This window comes from Phyllostomus discolor, chromosome 8 (assembly GCF_004126475.2).
Source record: "Phyllostomus discolor isolate MPI-MPIP mPhyDis1 chromosome 8, mPhyDis1.pri.v3, whole genome shotgun sequence".
NCBI classification, from domain to species: Eukaryota; Metazoa; Chordata; class Mammalia; order Chiroptera; family Phyllostomidae; genus Phyllostomus; species Phyllostomus discolor.
In genome coordinates, this window is record NC_040910.2 from 33,710,932 (window position 1) to 33,732,511 (window position 21,580).

Here is a 21,580-nt window from a genome sequence, read left to right on the forward strand (position 1 = left end):
CTATGAGGGGCTCCTTCTCTCCCCAACAGCTAGCTTTGAGCACAGACAGTCCCGGGCCAGGCTGGGGAGTGAGTGCTGGGCAGACGTGGGGAAGGAGACAGACCAGGTTCCAGTTCTGCAACCCAAATCTAGCAAACACAGCAGTGAGTGGAGGGGCAGCCAGAGAACAAATAAACAAAGTAAATGTCCAACGAGTTCCAAAAGAGGTCAGTACTATGAAGACAACAGAGGATGGTATGAGAGAAAGACCACGGAGGCACTGGGTTATTCAGGTGAGGAGGAAAGACCTCTCCCAGGTGGTGAGATTTTTACGTTGGGGTTGGAATGACAAGCAGGCGAAGGTCTGGAAGGGCAGGGGGAACAGCGGGGGAGGGCCCTAAGGAGAACATACACTTGGCACCTTCTAGGAGCCAGAGGGTCAGTCAGTGTGCTCAGAGTGGAGAGGACAGGGAGGCAGCGGGGAGGAGGTGAGGACAAATAGAGGCAGAAATAGAAATCAGGCTTTCTTTCAAAATGCCATGTTAAACCATCAGATGGTTCTAAGCAGGACTGACTTACCTTTCTTAAAAAAGATCCCTGAGGCTGCTGTGTGGAGACGACTGTGGGGTGTGAGCCCAGAAGCAGGTCACTAGGCGAGAGAGCAATGCAGCAGGTGGGGTGAGAGGTAGCGGGATGAGGGTGTTTTCAGTAGAAATGGGGAACGTGGACGGAAATGATGACTTGCCAATGACAAAGTGACAGTGACCTTCAGATGTGGGTGGGGGGCTATCTGTATTACAGTAAGGCTAAGAAATGCCCCTCAATCCTCCTGAAGAAGTACAGTCTTCTGCTGCACCTCACCCCTCTGCTGTGGGATGTCTGTGTTTGGAATCAGAGCCCAGTATCCAGCAGGGTTTGGACAGGTCAGGTTTTAAAAACTGAAAGTGGGGTTTGATCTGGGCAGCCAAGCTCTGCCAGGAGCAGCCACCATCTAGAGCCTTAGCTGAAGCCTCAGTTTGAAAGCCTGCGTCTTGTTTAGCATAAAGGGCTCCCAACGCCTGTGTGAGTGCCTGGGCCGCTCCGGGGTGAGGGTTGGGAGGCTGCCACCTTCCCAGAACAAAGAGAACTGGACTATAGACCTGAGTCAACAGGGCTGTGGACCCTGTGCATTCACTCCCCCTCTCCCAGCCCCAGTTTCCCTTTCTGTAAGGCTGGCATCTATGGCACTCACTGATGACCAGCCACCCGAGGATGCCCTGCTCTCACATCTTTTTATTGACTACTACTGGAGCCCCCTCACGTCCCCCAGTACAGGGCTGGGCTGCCCGGGCTGCTGCTGCTGCTGTTGCTGGGAAATGTACTCCCCTGGCTTTCCAGAAGTCACTCTCAGCTCTGAGAGGGGCCCTGGACTCAGGGTCCTGTTTTGGGGCCTTGGGGAGTAGTGTCCCACTGTGTAACAGGGCCGAGAGCTCTGACCGCAGCACAGGTGAGCTCTGGCCTCACAGCAGTGTGCTCAGCCGGAGATATGTGAGGTCTGCAGGAGCTGGACCACCGTCTCCTGCCCCCACCAGTTCCTTTGACATCATTTAACCTTTCCTCGCATGCATGCCTGTGTTGGGTTATCAACTTGTTTGATAAATATTTTATGGTTGCATTGAGGTTATTTTGTTGTAAACTATCAGTGATTCATTCATTCTGATACAAGTTCATGCAGGGAGAAGTTATTACTCATGTTAACAGTATTACTTTTATTTAATAATAGATTAGTCCAGTCTTAACTTAGGAGCTAGTTTATGTTATTGGAATTAAGGTAATTGGTGGCTGCTTTTTCTCACTTGCACACACCCTGGAAAGCCCTCTCTCAATAGGATGCAGGAAGCAGCTGAGGCACAGAGGGTGAGGCATAACCTGCAAGAGCGGGAAGCCCTCGGAAGCCCAGCTGCGTCTGAAAGGCCTCGTGTGCTTGGAGGCTGGGACTTCCATGATACTCACATGGGAAAAGAGCCAGAGAAAGGGGCTGGTAGACTCAGAGAACCGGCTGACATCACCATTGATACCGACCCTCAGATACTTAGTAAATAGCTCAGACTTCAAATGGCCAGAACAAGTCTCTAGTCTGCTCACAAACCTGCCAGTCTCAAGGCTTCCCCCATCTGTGCAAACGGTAACTGCATCTTCTAGTTCCTTGCACTCTTCCTCCTACCTCTCACTACAAACCGTCACTAAACCCATCAGCTCTGCCTTCAACATACATCCAGAACTGGGCCACCTCCCCTGCTGCCACCGCTGCCGTCCCAGTCAAAGCTGGGACTCTTGTAGCAGCTTCCTCCCGGCTCTTTCTGCTCCTTTATCTGCCCTCCCCCCAGCCCACTTCCAGCAAGGCAGCCAGTTGTGATCCTGGGAAATATCGGTCACATCATGACACTCCTCCACCCAGAACCCCCAACGGCCCTAAGCCCGCACTCAATGTAAAATCCAGAGGCCTGTGTGGAAGTTCCTCAAAAATTAAACAGAATAGTTATATGATCCAGCAACTCTATCTCAACAGATATTTGTACACCGATGCTCATAGCAGCTCTGTTCACAATTGCCAAAAGGTGGGAGCAACCCAAGTGTCCGTCGATGGATGAATGGATAAACAAACTGTGGTGCATCCATGCAATGCAACAGTATTCATCCTTACAAAGGAAGGACATTGTGTCACATGCCACAACATGGTGCCCTAAAAGGCGTTATGCTAAGTAAAAGGTCTTGAGCACAAAAGGACAAATACTGTATGATTCCATTCACTCGAGGTATCTACAACAGTCAGATGCACAGAAACGGGCAGTAGAATAGAGGCCGCCAGAGGCTGGAGGATGGAGAATGGGGAGTTAGTATTTAATGGTGTATTTACTTGCTCAGGCTGCCATGATAAATACAGCAGACTGGGTGGTTTAAATAACAAAAATGTCTTTTCTCACAGTTTGGGAGACTAGAAGTCTAAGACTAAGGTGTTGGAAGGGTTGGTTTCCTCCGAGGCCATTCTCCTTGGCTTGTAGATGGCTGTCTTCCTCCAGCACCTGCATGTGGTCTCCCTCTGTGTCTGCCTGCCCCTTGATCTCTTCTTGTAAGAGTGCAGTCAGGCCGAATTATAAAATAATGATCTCATTTTAACTTAATTGCTTCTTGAAAGACTATTTCCAAATGCTGTCACCTTCTGAAGTATTAGGGGTTAGGAGCACCGTTCAGCCCGTAACAAATGGGGACAGAGTTTCAGTTGGGAAAGACAAAGTTTCAGAAATAGATGGTGGTGATGGCTGCACAACAATGTGAATGCACTTAATGCCACTGAACTGTACACTTAAAATGGTGAATCGTATGTTATGTATATTTTACCACACAGACACACACAGAAAATCCAAAGTCCTTAGACTTGACCCATACCCTCTCTCCTCTCCCGTCTCCTACCACGCTCCCTCCCGCCACTCTGCCCCCAGCACACCGCTTCCTTACTGGGCCTCACACTAGCAAACACACTCTCACCTCAGGGCATTTGCACTGGCTCTTTCTCTGCCCGGAAATTCTTCCTCAGATATTGCGGTTCCTTCATCCCCTTCAGGCCTCTGCTCAAATGCCACCCGATCAGCAGAGGGGCGTTTTCTGGCCTTTCAGAACAACACAAACCCACCCATCCCATGCTCTTCACTCTGATTTCTTTTACTCCATAGTCCTGATCCCCACCTGACACTATAGATTTCCTGATTGGTTTAGCACCTGTCTTCTCCCACTGCTAGGTGAGCCCGGCAAGGACAGACCTTGTTTTGTCCATGGATGTAACTTCAGTGCCTGCAGTAGAAGTACTCAGGTACTTTTGAATGAATGGACGATGGATCCTCTTCTAATATGGCATCCATCTGAATTACTGTCTATAGTGGCAACTGCATGTGTCATCAAATTTGGTCCTTGCAGCAGCCCTGGGAGGTTCGGCAGGGTACTAAGCTTCAGGGTTATTAATGATGAGTCAGGATGAAGACCCACCCTCATTTTAGTGTCCGTGGCCCAGAACTATCGTTACCACTTTTCCTGGAATTGCAGGAAGAGTAGGGATTGTAAAGCACAACGAGTGTATTGAAGTCAGTGCTCTGTGTGTCCTTCACTGAGCTCACGCTCCTTATCAGAGAGCTGCTGTGAGGAGCTCAGGCACTTTATTTGCAGCACTTTATAGAAGTGATAAATCAGGTGTTAATGGTAGCTGCTTCATTAAACACACACCCGCACTTTCACTTTTATTAGGTTCCTGCCACAGCTAGGATGGTCTCAGAAAGAATGTCTGCATCTGCCCACGGCCCCGGGGCAGTTCCCAGCCACAAGTCCCCCAGGATGCCACCTGGTGTGTCCCCCTGCTGGCCCAGCAGCAGGGGGTGCTTTTCCCTGCTGTGTCTGCAGAACAGCCTCCAGATTTCCAGACTCCTGTGGAAGCCCTAAGAAGGCTTCCAAGGAGGCTCTTAGCTTCCTGAGATTACAGGGGATTTATACAATATCTGCAAGTCTGAGAAATCTAGACCACCTCCATCTTTATTCCCACCTGCTTCGGTCCTTCTTTCTTTCCCTTCTCCCTCCCTCCCTTGCTCTCTCCCTCCCTTCCGTCCCTCCTTCCTTCCCTTCCATGGAGTGCGCTAAATACTTGTTATTTCCTTCTCTCCCGCATCCATGGAGTTTTCTTGGGAAAGCAGATGAAGCTAGAGAATGTACAAGAACCCCTAGATTCTCTTTCTCTCAATGGACATTAACAAGTGCTTCCTGAGTAGGTCAGGAAGCAGGTCCCTGGGGAAGTGACAATAGAGTGACAGCAGCCTTCTTCCGAGCAGCTCTCTCTGTACCACACGCCGGGGGAGGTCCCACTGTGCTGAGTGGTCTGAGGCCATCCACTGCAGTGTCTGCCAAAATTTTCTTTTTTCTTTTTATTGTGATCATCAGTAAGAAATACACTGTGCATCACAAGATAGAACAGACCTGGGTGCACATAGGCACACCCACACCACGAAAGAAAGTTTCACAAAGCATTTCTTACCCTTCCACAAGCAACCCACTTAAATATCTTCTGTTCTATTCTATTTCTTTTTTTAAAAAATTTACACTGTGGTAAATGGGGGTATCTGTAATAATGTCAACAAGAAAATAAAGAAAAAATTTTACATTGTGGTAAAACACACTTAACATAAAATTTACCATCTTAATTTTTTCAGTGTACAATTCAGTAATGTTAAGTATCTTCACACTGTTGTGCAACCAATCTCTAGAACATTTTTGGCTTGCAAGATCGAAACTCCATGCCCATTAAAGAAAAAGTCATTTTCCACCCCGCCACCCTCTGGCAACCACCATTCTACTTTCTGTCTCTATGAATTTGACTGTTGCAGATCCTTCATGCAAGTGGAATCACTCAGAATTTATCATTTTGTGACTGCCTTGTGTCATTTAGCGTAATGTCCCCAAGGTTCATCTATGTGTGGCATGTGTTCAAATTTCCTTCTTCTTTTAAAGCCAAATAATATTCCATTGCAGGTGTATGCAATGATTTGTTGGTCTATTATTTATTCACTCAACTGTGGCTATTATGAAAAAGCCACTATGAAAATGGGTATATATTACAAATTTTATTTGGCTTCATGTAATAAAACACCACAGCCACTGTGACCTATTTAAAAATCCCAGATATTGTTCTCACAAAAGACAGGCCCATGAGTTAAGCACTTTCCGAGGCACAGACTTCTCCAAGGTACAGGGAACTCTGAAGCCAGCTGGGCTGGGTAGTGGGCTGCTCTGGTTCCCCACCACAGTCTCGTTCATACAGGGTCTTTACATACAATCTGCGATGCCTGGTCTGCCAGCTGACCAGGTTTAAATAACATGGAGTTTAATAAATGCTCCCAACGTGCTCTGAGCTGTTCAGAAGGCACTTCAACATCTCATAATGTCTGAAGGGCATCACTGGATTATTCACGATGCAGATTGGGTGAGTCACTTCATCTCATTGCTTCTGTCTCCTCACATGTAAGATGTGGACTTTGGGTGGATAAACTCCGTGTGACCTAACATTTGGTGGGCCCATGATGCCACTATAGATTTATGGGGGCATACAGGAGTAGTGGGGTGTAGGTGGTAACTTGGGCTCTGCCCACAGCTACAGAAAATGAGGATAGACCTGGGGATGAGACAGGCAGTCGGTCCCGCCTGAGGCAGTGACATGGAGATCCTATTAGGAGTGATGCTCCGGTTCTCTTCCCCTCTCAACTTCCTCTCTGCTTTTTCAAGGCCTCTAGCACCAGAGTTCATTTCTGCCACCCTCAGCCTCATTAGCCGGCCTTTGCCATCCCCACCTCCCAACCCAGGGCGTGCACTTTCAGGTTTGAGGGTCCTGGTTCCTGAGCCGACCACACAGGGTCATCAGTGGTCTCAGCCAGGATAAACCAGGCCATGGGCATGGAGGTGGGGGACTAGGTCAATTGTGATAAAGCGTGAAAGTAGATATTCTATCTAGAGAAAAAAAAGAATGTATTTGTTGAGAGGGACTTGCTCCAGACTTTTTGAATAATTTTTTAGAAAGATAATCATGTTATGTTGCCAGAAAACCTTGAAAATGGATAATCTGAATTTATCTGTTAGATGAGGCAAAGGCAAAAAAGTCAAAAATCTTTTATGAAAAGAAGTTTCTAAATGAAGTTATATTGAATCAGAGGATACATATGAAACACTTAGAATGGTACCTTACCACATAGTAAGCACCCAATAAATGTCGGTTATTATTATCATAGCACGGCACAGTGTTATATCACAGTAGTAACCCTGAACCATGAGGAAACAATTATATTTATTTATTTAGGAGCCTGTGTGATTTGGAGCAAGATTTGTCAATCTCTTTGAGCCTCAGTTGCTTTATCTGTAAAATAGAGCTAGAAATGTTTCCTGCTTGCCTGAAAAAATCAAATAAAATCATTTAACTAATTTATAGTTTATGAAGTAACACACAAAAATCTCTGATGAGGCCAAAATTACAAAACTAAAAAGCGGAGAACCACCCACCTTCCACACCGTCTGCGCATTCCTGCGGGCCCACCAGCCTGCCCGCCGCAGGCTGAGTGCAGTGCAGTGTTCAGGCTGAGGATGTTCACAGGCTAATGATGATATCGGTTAGACTCCCTTAAGAATGATAATAAATTTTGGAGGAGAGCTACAGAAACACCTAACATCATTTTCTTGGGTGGCGTTCCTTAGGTCTGAGTGAAGAACCAGTCTGCGTGGAGATGTATGTAGGTCAGGCCTCATCGGCTCTGGGGGGCCTTTCCTGCCTCCCTGGACCCATGCAGTCCCCCACTCCTCCGGCCCCCAGCACGTCTTACAACACCAGTCACTGTGTCTTGGGCCTTCCTTTAAAGTCTACCTTCTGAATTAGGCTCCTCCTGAGTGCCTTAAGGGAAGGAGCTACTTGAATTTTTCACCTTTGTATCTTCAGGACCCATCTCAGCATTTGAAACATTTGATTTGCAGTAAATCTTTCTCTTCTTTTGAATGAATGAATAAATAAATGGACCAATTAATCAATCAATTGGGGGAAACCTAAACATAAATATCTACTCATCTACTCCCTCAATAACCCACTGCCATAGGGAGTAAACAGATGAATCTACTAAGACAATGGTATAAAGATGTCATTCACACCAAATCCAGTGCACCCTGAGTACCCACCCCAAACCTGTACCCGGATTCCTGATCTTCAGTCAAAACTCTGGGGCCAACAAGGCACACTGATCTAATGTTTAATGTATTATGTCTAAGATGCCCAAGAGGAAATTAAAATTTACTCTCTTATTGCACATTTATTTCATGTATTTCAGAAAGTCTTTCCTCTTGAAAGGCCGCCAGTTTTTAGTAGTAATGAGTGGTTAATTTAGCAGAGGTTCCCGAGCAAACCAGGAGACAAGAAATTGAATTATTCCTTATCTTCTGGGCTTCCAGGTCTGCAGCAGCGCTTGAGTTTAAAGAGATTTAGGAAAGGATTACTAAGAGAGAAGGAAATCAAACACTTTTAGGAAGCCAAAGTCACTTACTGGTGCCAAACAGTGTGTTATTAATAAAAACATATATTTGAGAAGGCCCAACAGTGCTTAGGGAATTGTGGGTTGAAGCCTCCCACCCGGGAACTGTTGGGTTTGGTCTCTTGAATTTCAAAGTCACTGGGTCTCCTTAAGCCCTGAATGATAACACTTCAGTTTGATAAACACGGTTTACCTCCCGTGGCTAATGCTTGTAGCAGGAAAGAACAGTTAACCAACCACAAATATTTCTGTGTCAGCCTGGCTCCTTGGAGAGCCATGTAAGGCTTTAAAAAATGCCAAAACACTTCCTTCAGTTAAGGACCGGGGATGGGCTTAATCGTGGCAGAATCTCATTAACACATTAGCAATTATCTTCGGTTAAGGAAGTAAAACTAAAAACGACTCTCTTACGAAAAGGTACTGTGTAGCACGATGGGTGTGCACACAGAGACTGGGCAGGGAGGCAGACTTGTGTTCAAGTCCAAGGCTCCCCACATACTAGCTGTGTGCCCTTCTGAGCCTCGGTGTCCACACCTTGAAGCTGGGGATAATATGTTCCCCAAGTCAGGAGTGGAGCTCTGTATGTAGACACAAATCTTTAGGATTCTTTCATTTTAGTCCCAGACTCCCAAAAGAGGGCTGGGGAGGAGAGAAAGACAGACTGAGAGAGAGAGAGGGAGAAAGAGAGAGAAAAAGAAAGGGAGAGAGAGATTGCTTTTTTTTTTTCCTCCAAAATATGGTTTTGGCCACAGCCTGCTTTGAGAATCTGGCAAGTTTACAGACAATATCCCCAGTAAACACATTCATGCACATATATGTCAAATGTTGAGCATAGTTTCAGGACCCCTCCCCACCCACAATGATTCATGGACCTCTGATTAAGAACCTTGGTTTAGACTTTGGGACAAATGAGGCCAAACCCTTGGGTTTTGTTTCCTTATGAGTCATTTCATTTCATGGAGAGGAAAGTCTGTTCTCTGGCCAAAGACCACATCAGTCACCCTGGCCAGCTCACAGGGTTGCCGACAACAAGGGAACTAGATGAGAGAAGATGGAAAACTCAGGCCACTATCACCAGGAAATTCAAGTCCACCCCATTCCACCCGCAAAACGAGGATTTCTTCTCTGTCGCTGTCGTTTTGTGAAGGGAGTAGGAACGCATAGCCCTCAGCTGCACCCTGACGTTCAGAACATCTTTGCAAGCTACCTGCTCCTTTGTTTGTAATTATAGGCCTCTCTAGTGTTTAAAAAAGGGAAGTGACTGAACGAATGTCTAGTTGAAATGGTGAAATAGAGTGAACAGAGTAAAATATTATTGCAGCCTCCAAAACGGCCACTGTGAAGACACGTGGCTGTGGGAAAGACGCCCGAGCTGTGCTGAAGAAAACAAAGAAAAAAAGCAGAATCTGAAGTCATCAATCTTTCATGATTCCAGTGGCGAAACAGTGCATCATGTGAACCAAGACAAGCAGCTCTTTGGTAGAAAATGTGAGCTTGGTGAGATTATTGATGGCTTGTATCTGTTTTCAAAAAATTGTTTGGGTATTATATAATTTCTACAGTTTTAAAGTAAGGAGATGAGTGATAAATCTGTACAAAATGAGCCTGTTCTTCCAAATGGCTGTGGACCATTCCCAGCCTCTCAGCAGCCTGGATCTTCACTCTGCCCATGAAAAGGCAGCCTGGGCCTCGGGGACCTGGTTGGAGCCCCGCAGACCCACAGTGAGAGTGCCTTCATTGTTCCCAGCAGGCCCTGCACAGTTTAGGGCCTCAGCATCCGGCATCCGAGTCTGGGCTGATGGGGAGACTGCCTTTTGCAAACAGCACAAGGAATTTCAGGTCTAGATCTATGTGAGCCTCTGAGTTTCAGATTCACACCATCCACAATAGGCTGACACACAGAGTCGGAAGTAGATGAATTGTCCAGGGCTACAGACCCAGTCCTGGTGGGACAACTGCCATTCGCTGATGCTGGAAACAGACACAGGAGGTTCACAGGGTCCCCATGGGTGCTGGGAGGTTAGGTATGCTCACCACAGCCACCTGGAGAAGATTACTGAAAACCTTCCTGCAGTGTAGCCTACAGGAGGGGCAGTGGCTTCATCCATCAGGAGGCCACTTGACCTTTCTTAGGGTCATAGTCAGCATACCTGTCATTAGCACAGAGCCCCCTAAGTAAAAGCAGCACAGGTGGTACAGCAGCTCTGACCTCAGAGCCCGGCTCACTCCCCCCAGGCCAAGCCCCTGACCCCCTCGCTCTCAGCTGTGGGCTCTGGCACCTGCATCTGGGGGACGTGAACAGGCAGAGCAGCGGTTGGCCGCATCCTGCACACATGATACTTCCTTCCCAAAGCGCTCAGCAGACGCGAGGCTGCCCTGGTTCCTGTGGAACGCCTCTTCCTTCAGTTCCTCCACCGAGGCTCTTCTGGCCTCGAGGGACTGGCTCCCTTGTCTGATGGCCCCACCAAAGAGTGTGGCAGGACCTGGGTGACAGCCCCATCACAAACCAATTGGGGCGGGAAGGATGGATGTACATGTCTCACTTCACAGCAACTCTCGTTTCTGTACCTGCAGGGCCTAGCAGCAGTCTGGCTTCCACATGGGACACAAGTAATGACCTACGACTGACAATTCCAGGGCCAGAAGACCATGAGGCAGGGGGAATTCAGAAGATGACCGATCCCAAAGGGTTCAAAGACGTGGGAGCAATGGGGAAGTGAAAGGCGACAGCAAGGAGGCCTGAGGTAGCGGGTGCACAGGGGTGATGCCCACCACGAAAAAGTAAGGGAAGTTGGCATGCACTGACCCAGCCCAGAACTAGGCAAGCCTTCTCCGGGGGTCATTTCTGCAGGCGAGAACATGCCTGCAGAAATGACCCCCGTGTGAGTAGGAGCTTCTCTGGGCAAAGGTTTCCCAGATGCTGTGTAAACACATCTTGAGTGCCTCTGTCCCTGGCTTTCCGTTTTCACCCAGTCACTGTGCTACACCTGCAAGTTGGAGATGATTTCAAAGCATGTCCTGGGTGACAGCCTTCCCTTGCCTTCCTGTGGTGCCCTGATCGGTGCTCTGCACACAGTGAGCAATTAATAGACCGACTAATGGAGAGGTGAGAGCTCTGGTTTTGGAGCCACACAGACCTGAGTCTGCATCTGGGTGCTGGCCTTCCAGCCTGGAACCCTGTGTGGGTTCCCAATGACATCACAAGGCTGTCGTGGGAAGTCGCGTGAACTCATGTGCACAAAGCACCTGGCACACTTCTCGGTACTCAAGTACTGGCAGCTATTCCAGGTTTGACAATATGCCTCACGTGGCAAGTAGACCCATCGAGGGGCTGACTGCATGGAATGCTCGGAGGCCATCTAATCTACTCCCTTGCTTGGCAGGGTTGGAACACGAAGGCCAGAGAAAGGAAGTTGCCTGGCTAAGATGGCAAGGCCAGTGCCCAGCTGTAGACATGCAGTCTTGGGAACAAACCAGCTTGCAGGGCCCAGTGCTGCTGGGCACTCTCTTCCCAGCACTCCTGGTTTCTTTCCCTCTTGGTGCCAGGCTCCTGCTCCTGTCCTGTCTTGCTAAAGCCGCCTGCACCCCCGGGCCAGGGTAATCTCTGCACCCTCTCAGCTTTATCTCCACGTGGACCTTGTGTTCCCCCAAACCCTGAGGTCTACCCACTGGAGTTTTCTGATGAGCCACTCCTAAATTCTAAGTACTTGCCAGTCTCCTACACTGGACACGTTAACTGTACTGGGTCACCAGGCTTTTGTCCCTTTCAAGTTCCTTTAGAGCACTGGCTGTCCTTCCTCTGACAGCTCTCAGCAGCAAGGATAAGGGGGTGTCCCTTCTCCAAGAGGGGCAGCCATACCTGCCCTCCTCTGAGGTAGGGACAGACCCCCCGTCTCCAGCAGGACCTATGGGCACCAACCTGCATCTCGACATCATCCAGGTGGTCCAGGCCAGACCTACTAGATCTAGGATGGTTCCCGGGGGCAGAGTCTGCCACAGGCAGGAAGGTAGGACATTCTACTTCCTTCTTTCATAACCATCCTCTTATTCTTCCCCCAACTGCACCGTCCTTCCTCCCTAATCCTGCTCCTGCTCCATTCCCCTTCCCTTCCCTCCTCCCATTCCCCAAATGCTCACCCAGCTCCCCCACTCTGATGACACAGTTTGTAAATAAAGACCCCGTTTGTACTCTCTGTTGGAAAAATTCTCAAAGCAATGAACCCAGTGTTGCTGACACGCTGTTTCTGTCAGCAGGTAGAGCAGACACCTGTCTTTTGAGATATTAATGGATGTTCTTACTTTTATCAGTTTGCTATTTTGTTCCTCAGTCACATTCAAGCCATTGCTGCACGGAGGCAGAAAGCAGAGACAAGAGAACTTCCTTGGGTTAGACCAGAAAGCGTGGACCGACCGAGAGAAGTGCCATGAGTCAGCCTGGGCACACGAGGGCTCGGATCTCACGGAGAGTCCCATGGCCCAGACTGGCACAGGAGGGCGTGCTGATTCCTGCACCCGTGATGTGGCCCGAGAGTCCTGAGATGGGGATTGGCCCAGTCTCTCTGGAATGAGACATCCTAGCAACAGCTAGTGCAGATCAATGATGAAGGCCAAGTGGGTCACCCCGAAAGTTCTGAGCCCCGGGGTCCCCCATGGACCGAGCCCTGGAGACAGGGGAGCACTCCCAGCTCACTGGGGTTATCTGTCACTACGCAGCACAAACTGAGATGTGCCGACTAGATGTCCTATTTGGGGACCGATACCCCTACCCACCCTGCAGGGACCTGCTCTCTGCTACAACCTCCCTAAGCCCACCAGGTGGCCTTGCAGAGGTGGGGACACATTCCCACTAAACTCGCTCAACCCCTTCTCCTCCCTTCCAGGAAGCTGGTATCGTTGTCAACAATTTCAAAGGGCCCCTTAGCGTCACTGTTCTCAAAAACAGCACATTAGTTTTGAAATGACGAATGAACCAGATACATACTCCTGAGTGTCCCGAGAATATGTGTGACCTTGAGAAGGTAAAAGGAATAAAGCAGGGAGACAAATCCAGCATTGCGTTGTTGTCCCCTTAGGTTTGCCAAGTGAACGTGGGAGAACTTAAGAGCAGATGCAAGAGACACACCCCCTGGTGTGTGGCTGGACAGGCAGAGGTGAGGGTCGAGTAGGCCTGACCCGAGGGCCAAGTTGGCCTCCAGTGATCTGTGTGGGCTCAGGAAAGCACTCTACTCTCTGATTCTGCAACTGAGAACTGGTGACGCAACCGGGTGTAAATGCAGAGCCGGAGTGGAGAGCCGTGTCCACATGGCACAAAGTTCAAACCTCTTTCTACTCCAGCTCCCCCTGGGCCCAGCAGGAGAAGCCATACGCCATGCCCAGTGGTACCCGGGCCAGAGCAAGAGGAACAGCTACAGGAAAACTTGGCAGGGTGAGACTTTGGCACTGGACTTTGGAGCAGACACGAGAGCGCTCCTCACAGAAATGGGCATTTTAGGCAGAGAGGAGGGTTTGGCAAAAGCTCTGAGATGCGATGGGCACCAGGGTCCCCAGGGGCTGGACAGCTGGGCCCAGCTGCCTGGAGAAGGGCACAAGGAGAGGAGCTGGGAGAGGAGACCCAGGCTGTGTGGTACCGGGGCCCTGGGTTTTGCTCTCAGGCATTGAGGCCCGAAAGCCAAGAAAGGGTGCCGCAGCCCGGGTCTGGAACGTGGTTCCCTGAACACCCAAGCACCGGGATCCAGACGCACGTCTCTCACGCTGACGAGCTGCATGCATGGGCCACGCCCAACACAGCCTGAGTTGGGTTTCTCAAACTTATTAAACTCACTCCCGCTTTTGAGAAACTTAGAATCACACTCTCCTGTTTGAGATTTCAAAATAAATATTGTGCATAAAAATGTCACAGAAGTCATAATGTGGCCCGTGCCTTTTCAAATCACAAGGACTCCTCTGGCCGATTCTCACATGGAGGACTGAGTAGAATCTAAATGGAAATATTGCAGACTCTTCAGTTTCTACTCACCTAAGAATCAGGGCTTTAATTCTTATAACCCTGCAATGTGCTGTCATCAACAACTAAAGAAACAAAACCTGAGGGTATGAGTAACCCACCTGAGGTAGGGAAGGCTTCCAGTATAGAGTGAGGTTGAACTATTGGTATTTCATGAAGACATTTGGTAATTTACCCAGGAAGTGGCAGGACTGAGACTTGAACTCAGGCCCTCTGGTCCCAGGGCTGGGTGTCTGACCTCTATGCTATAGGACTTCTCGGGCATGGCTGCCTTGTCTTACTCCTATGGCCAAGTTCTTTACACTTTCTTGCATCCACACACACTGAGAGATAACATTAAACCATCCTTGGTAAATATTGGACTTGGTGATTCCAAATACGTTGGGGTTGGTGAGTCCTTTTGGGAATCTGATGAAAGCTATAAACGTTCTTTGCCAAAGTTGTGCCTGTCCTCAAAAGCTTGCCTACAAGTTCAGGGGGTTTACAGGGCCCACACAACCCACCAGGGGTCCCCAGTCCAGAGGTCAGAACCCCTGATGTCATTCATTAAGCACAGACCATCTCCCACCCTTGTAGGCACTATGTGCACATACACGAACATTCCCTGCTCTCGAGTGACAATGAGGGTCAGGACCTTCTCAATTTGTGCCTCTGGTGCCTTGCTGGTCTCAACTGGGGCTGGCCTGGCAGCCCAGGTACCGAGGTGTGCTGAAGCCAGAGATGACAAAACAGCCGAGAGAACCCCCATGGCTTTGGAAGTGTCAGCCCTTTGTAAGGAAGCATGAACCACACTGTGGCCCACGGGGAGCAGAGGTCACGCAGTGGCTCAGTGCCCGGGCCGAGCCTGTCCTATGCCTCAGGCTGCATGCTCTGACCATCTTGTCCAATTTAGTTCTCACATCTGAGCTTGGAGCTGGATGCGACTGTGCCCATTTCATAGGTTACTCACACTTCCCCACTTCTCGACAGGCAGAGCCAGGTCCTCGTGAGGGACTGGCTGGCCCCAAGGCCCAGCACCTTCTCCTGGTCCACATGGCCTTGTAGGGAGCAGATCATGCCAGAGGCCTGGTGACACTCCCTCCCTTTCTGCAAGGGCCCCCGCAGCTCACTGTGGCTAAGGGTGATCACTGAATCTTACATGCTTTTGCTCCTTCAAGCTTCCTTCCTCATGTCTTAATCTTCACTTGCATTCGAGATCTTGTCTTAGTTTCTTTTAGTCAAGAACCATTTTGTAGGGTGCCCCCCCCATGCCAGACACCACCTGGGTGCTGGGACCCAGAGGAGAATGGAGGGAGGACCTGGTCCCCGTCCTGGAGCAGCTCAGGTCCAGAGGGGCAGCAGGTCTGAAAACAAAGAGCCTGAGCACGCGCTGGAGGTTTTTGGGGACATAGGGATAGACTTGGGCACTGGTGATGGAAGGGAAGACATTGGTTCTAATTCTGAGAACTAGAGCAAGTGGGACTTGCCTGGGTGAGAACTCTGGGAGGGGACCCACGTGGAGGGGACCCCAGGTGGAGGGGCCGGCAGGGCACCGGCTGGTGCATTCAGAAGCAGTGCATGGCTGGTGCTGTCCAAGCTTATGGGTGGGCAGCGTGGGGAGCAGGAGATGCGATAGGAAAGGCAGTTTAGGCCCAGTGGTAATCACTACTCTTTAGTTTTGATCTTCATCTAAGGGTTGTGATTTTCATCTAAGTGCTGTCTTCCTGTAGCTTCATAGTTCTTTCTTCTTTCTCTCCTGCTTCCGAAACATTTTCGTAGTCTGGTTGAGACCTCACCTTTGAACAAGGGCACACCTGCTCTGCTGTGTCTGGGGCTGGGGGTGGAGGGGCGTGGGGGTAGGGTGTCAAGCTCCTCTGTTTCCTCCTCATCTCCCCACACACCTGAACCTCACAAGCAAAGATGCTGGCCTCATCAGGCTGCTGCAGATTCTAGGGCAGCAGAGTGGGCTCCCAGGGTCCAGTGGCCACTCAAGCAGGAACTGGCCCTTGGGTCCCACTGCAGTTCCTTAAGGCCACAGCTTCACTCAGAGGGGATTGTTTTCCAGGACAGCTCACAGTGCTTGGCTAGCCACAGATCCCACGGGGGTGACTGAGTCCAGAGGACAGCAGATTCCACCAGGCAGTCTATGCAGGGTTGGACTCCCCACTTGTCTCTCTTATTGGCCTCCTGCTTCCTAGCCGGGGAGGTGTCAGGGTTGGGTACTGCGCATGCACTTGGAGGCCTGAGGGGTGTGACCCAGCCTAGTGAGCTCGGCTGGGCCAATAAAGGGTGGGGTGCTTGGCTCTAAAACCTCTGATACAGAGGGAGGCCGCAAAAAATGTGCAGTGAATGAGAAAATGAATGTCTGATGAGAAACACCATAAAGGGAAGGAAAGTCAGAGCTTTCCTGGAGTGAGATGGGGGTCGGGAGAGAGAATGGTAAAACATGCAGAAGGTCGGCCAGGTTCTGGAGCACTCATAGACTCAGCGGGGACCCCCGGGCCGCGGATGCCAGTTTCCCCAAGCACGCTCAGATTTTGATCGCTTCTGCTCTAAGGTTAGATACGTAAAACTTTTTTTCACGCTTTAGTTTACAGTAATTTTAGGTTTATGGAAAAATTACAAAGATAGTGTAGAGACTTCGCGTATACCCTTCACTCAGCTTCCCCCAGGGTGAACATCTCACCTCACCATGCTGCAGTTGCCGGAACTAAGAAATTCACACTGGTACAATGCTATGGATGGAAATACTAGGCTTTCTTTAAGTTTCACCTATTTGTCACTAATGACTCTTTGTTGCTGCTGTTGTTCCAGGATTCAGTCCAGTCCAGGGTGTAAATTCTGGATTTAGTTGTCTTGTCGCTGACGTGTGACCATTTCCCCAGCTTTCCTTATTTTTCATGACCTTGACAAATTTGAAGGTCAAATGGCCTGTAGGCTGTCCCTCAATTTGGGTTTGTCCGATGTTTTTCATGACTAGACTGGGGTTAATGTATTTGAGGAAAGACTAGCACAGATGTGAAGTATTTTTCCTTGTATCATAGCAGGAGTTACACAATACATGACTTATCCCTTGAGACAGTAACCTTGATCAGCTGCCTGAGGTAGTGTCTGCCAGGATTCTCCACTATGGAGTTTCTGTTTTTCCCTTTCCATCTGCATGTCCAGTCCTCACTCAAGGAGAGGGGAATGCAGCTCCCATCCGGGAAAGGGGAGCATCTCCATACATATTATGCAGAATTCTTCCCTATGACTATGGAAGCACAGTGATACAGTAATTGTTTAATTGCTTGGCAATGTGGGCAGTTGAGGGTGAAAGCAGTGGCCAGGTAGAAAATGAGTGGAAAAGCTGTCAAAACCCTAGAATTTAAAAAAATACAAATATGCTATCAGCTGTCCTCTCCTTTCCACAGATGTACAAATAGATCTCTTAAACAAAAAGATCACCATTAAACCTATTCCATCACCCTACCCCTAAATGCTTGAGAAATGGAAAACCTTTTCAAAAACAAACAAAATGAAACAAAAGCAACAACCCATCATTTACCTTGAGCCAGACACTCCCATGTATCACAGCTAGCCTCTGTCAGCTCTGCCCTGTAGCTAGCAATACCCTCTGTCTTCGAGAGGCTGAGTAACTTTTAGATCCCCCTGGCTGGCATGTGTGTGCCCAGCCATATCCCCAGCCCACAGCTTTGTCTGTCTTTCCTCAGTAGCAGGATCCACCTTGAATGGATAAACTTTCACAAATCAAAAGAGAGAGAGAGAGCATTCACTGCAAGATGGCAGCATAGGCAGACACGGCTTGCCTCTTTGCACAACCTCATCAAAATAACAGCTAAGATATGAAACAACCATCACTTAGGAACATCAGAAATTGAGCTGAATGGAAGTCTGACAATCCCAAAATCAAGAGGAACCGAAGTTCGGCAACTACAGAATTAAGGAAACCACACCTATCTAGACTGGTAGGAAGGGCACAGACATAGAAGAGCTGGTCCGGGTGGATAAAAATTAGGGAGGGATATCCCAGGAGCAAGGAGTCCCAGCCCCACACCAGGCCCCCCAGCTCAGAGTTCCAGTGCCAGGAAGATAAGTCCCCACAACTTCTGGCTGCAGAAACCAGTGGGGATTGAGTTGGTGAGAGAAACTGTTGGAGTCTTAAGCAGTTCCTTTTAAAGAACCCACACACAGACTCACTCCTTCTGAGCCCCAGCACTAAGGTAGCAGCTTGAAAGGCACCAGTGGCATACAGGGAGAAACTGAAGTGTCTGGCATCAGGGGCACACCTATCCATTGTCCCTTTGATAAGCCCTCACCCCACAGAGCCTGTAGGCTGGTAAAGATCCCCAGAGACTCTGCCCCACCCAACTTATGGGCCCACCCAAGCTGGTTTTTCATTAGAATGGCTGGTCTTGATGCAGGCTTCACAACTTCTTAAATCTTATCAAGTAAGAAACAGCTGGCTTCAGTGAGCCCAGACCCAGCACTCACAGCAGACAGATTAGAATCATAGCTTGGCTTTGCTTGGGAATCTCTAAGCTCAACATAAGTAGCAGCCACCTCAGATTGCTTTACAGCTCAGGCTGGGTGCCCCAGGCAAAACACAGGTTGGGGCTAATCCTGGCCTGTACCACTCGGGAAATCCCCAGGGCCAGCATACCCAGTGGACAGCTACAGACCATGTAGGAGCACCACCACCCTGACCCTAAACAGCTGATCCTCCATGGAGGGTGGAGGTTGGTGGTAAGTGGTCACAGCCAATCCTTGCAACTGACTGACCTGGGCAAATCCCTCCCATTGATCTGCCAACAACAACCAAAGCTCAACTACAAAAGGACGGTGTACTGAGCCCACACAAAGGGCCCACCACGAGTACCTAGCTTGAGTAATCGGGGAGGCTATGCCACTGGACCCTACAAGACACCTACTACATTAGGCCACACTACCAAGACACAGAGTCAAAGCAGCTCTACCTAATACATAGAAACAACCACAGGAAGTCTGCCAAAATGAGGAGTCAAAGAAACATGGTCTAAATGAAAGAACGGATCAAAACTCTAGAAAAAGAGCTAAATGAAATGGAGATAAGCAATCTATCAGATACAGAGTTCAAAACACTGGTTATAAGGATGCTCAAGGAACTTAGTGAGGACCTCAGCAGTATAAAAAAGGTCCAGTCAGAAATGAAGGATTCACTAATTGAAAAAAAGAACAATTTACAGGGAAACAACAGTAGAGTAGATGGAGCTGAAAATCAAATCAATGATTTGGGACATAAGGAAGCAAACAAACAAACCCCCCCCCACAAACCATACAGAACAGCAAGAAGTAAAAAGAACCCGAAAAAATGAGGCTAGTATAAGCAGCCTCTGGAACAACTTCCAGAGGTCCAACGGTCACATGACAGGGATGCCAGAAGGAGAAGAGGCAGAGCAAGAAATTGGAAATCTATCTGAAAAAATAATGGAAAAAAACTTCCCTAATTTGGTGAAGGAAATAGACATGCAAGCCCAGGAAGCACAGAAAGTCCCAAACATGATGGATGCAAAGAGGCCCACTCCAAGACACATGATAATTAAAATGCCAAATGTTTCAGATAAGGAGAGAATCTTAAAAGCAGCAAGAAAAAAAGAAGTTAGTTACCAGATGGTTATGGGGATTTTGGGGGAATGGATGAAGAGGTAAGGGGATTAAGAAGTACAAATAAGTAGTCACAGAATAGCCGTGGGGATGTAAAGTACAGTATAGGAAATGAGTAGCCGAAGAACTTATACATATGACCTGTGGATATGAACAATGGTGGGGGAATTGCCTGAGGGAGTAGGGGGTGCTGGGTGGAGGGGGATAAATCAGGACAACTCTAATAGCATAATCAATTAAATATAATTAAAGAAAAAACAACCTCTCTAAAATTGAAATGAACCAATGATGGAACAATCTATCCATAGCTGTGGCTCAGATCATATTAATGTCTTCTCTCTCTGTCTATAACATCCATAGCAACGTTCCTGCCTGCCTTCCCAACTATGGGCCTTACAGCACTGTTTGCACAGTTTAAGGAAGTGAGATGGCCTAGAAGGCAGAAGATGTAGTCTTACCTTGGCAATGCTCAGTGGCTTTTCACCATAGCTCTTCGAATCCCAGCATCCTTGTGGTATAGTGGCCTTCTAATTATAACCAGCAACTGCTGATGCAATCCTAAAGGAAAAGCCCATCTCAGCTGTCTCAATCAGTTCATATAGCTTGTGGCTTCCTGCCCACCGCAAGCACTGGGCAGAGGTGGCAGGCTCTCCAGTCTGTGGTCAGAGCTGCACCAGCCGCCCCCAAGGAGCCCCGCCCCTCCAGGGGAGTCCCGCCCCTCCCAAGCACTTTGAAAGCTTCCATGGGTTCCCTGGGTCCAATGGCCACCGCTGCTCGAGAACAGCCCATGAGCACCTGGTCTTTCTCTGTCATTGGGCCACATTGGTCAGAATACCCCTGTGCCACCAGAAAGTTTTCTCAGGGGGGTTGGGTTTACCAGCATGAGTGGTGTTCTTCCTACCTGAGCCTGGCAGAGGTAGTAAACTTTCAAGCTAACTCTGTCAGGTATTTTGCTTTGCTTTGCAGCATTTGTCTGCAAGACAGCACAAAGCTTGGGACCCACCGCCTGGTGCCTTCTGTGTGAGCCAGGGCCTCTATCTAGTCTCTCAGCCTTGTTGCTTTGGCTTTCCAAATGCTATTGATAATGCCTGGCCTGGGAGATGCTGTGAGCACAAGTGAGAGCATGGGTATGAGAGAAGGGCACAGAATTGGCTCTCAATGGCTAGTATCTGGGGTTTTTTGTTGTTGTTTTATAGCACTTTAGCCAGCCATTGATTCTGCTCTTAGAGTCAGTTCCAAGAGCTATTTCACTTGGCTCTGAAAACTCAGAGGAGCAGAGACTGAAGGAGGCCACGGGGGAAGGGCCTGCACATCTAGAGTGGAGAGCAGCTGTCCAGGACTCCACCAGCCGAGTGACCAACGGGACCAGGAATGTTGCTCAGATGACCTCAGGAAACTTGCTGGCCCAGGCAGACAGGTGAGCTGCTGGTTACCCACTTTGTTTTTTTTAAATTAAATTAAAAAATTTGAGGGATCATTGCTTTCTGATACATGGACCAAAGGAAGCCAGTGGGTGGGATCCTCTCCTGCCTTTATGTCTGGGGACGTTGGGCGGATGGAGTTCAGATAGTCCTGTTGCTACCTCTGGCCTGACTGCAATCCACAATCTCAGTTTCACCATGGGATTTCTTTTCTTGGATTTTAGGACTAAGACAATATTTCATTGTGAGTTCCTGGTTAAAAAAAAAGTGCCTTTGGCCTTTGACAGATGCTCATAGCAACATAGAGTTCTTGGGTTCTAAGGCTCCTTGGAAAATTTTGCTTCATTTCCCCAAAAGATTTTTGTGAAAATGAATAGATCAATGCAGGAAAAGTATTTGTTATAATATTTAGAATTTAGTAAGCTCCAAAGGACTGGTAGGTAAGGTGATGTGCCTAATCAAAGTCCCAAACCTGA

At 48.7% G+C, this 21,580-nt stretch overlaps 1 protein-coding gene across 2 annotated transcripts in view; it reads right to left on the reverse strand.

The window, feature by feature from the left end:
* The window catches only part of BLK (BLK proto-oncogene, Src family tyrosine kinase), a 54,725-nt gene extending 34,394 nt beyond the window's left edge, over positions 1 to 20,331 (reverse strand). For both annotated transcript variants that reach the window (XM_036032017.1, XM_036032016.1), the window contains exon 1: positions 20,142 to 20,331. The gene's annotated coding sequence lies outside the window, so the exon portion shown is untranslated. The remainder of the gene's footprint in view (positions 1 to 20,141) is intronic.
* Between the last annotated feature and the right edge of the window lie 1,249 nt (positions 20,332 to 21,580).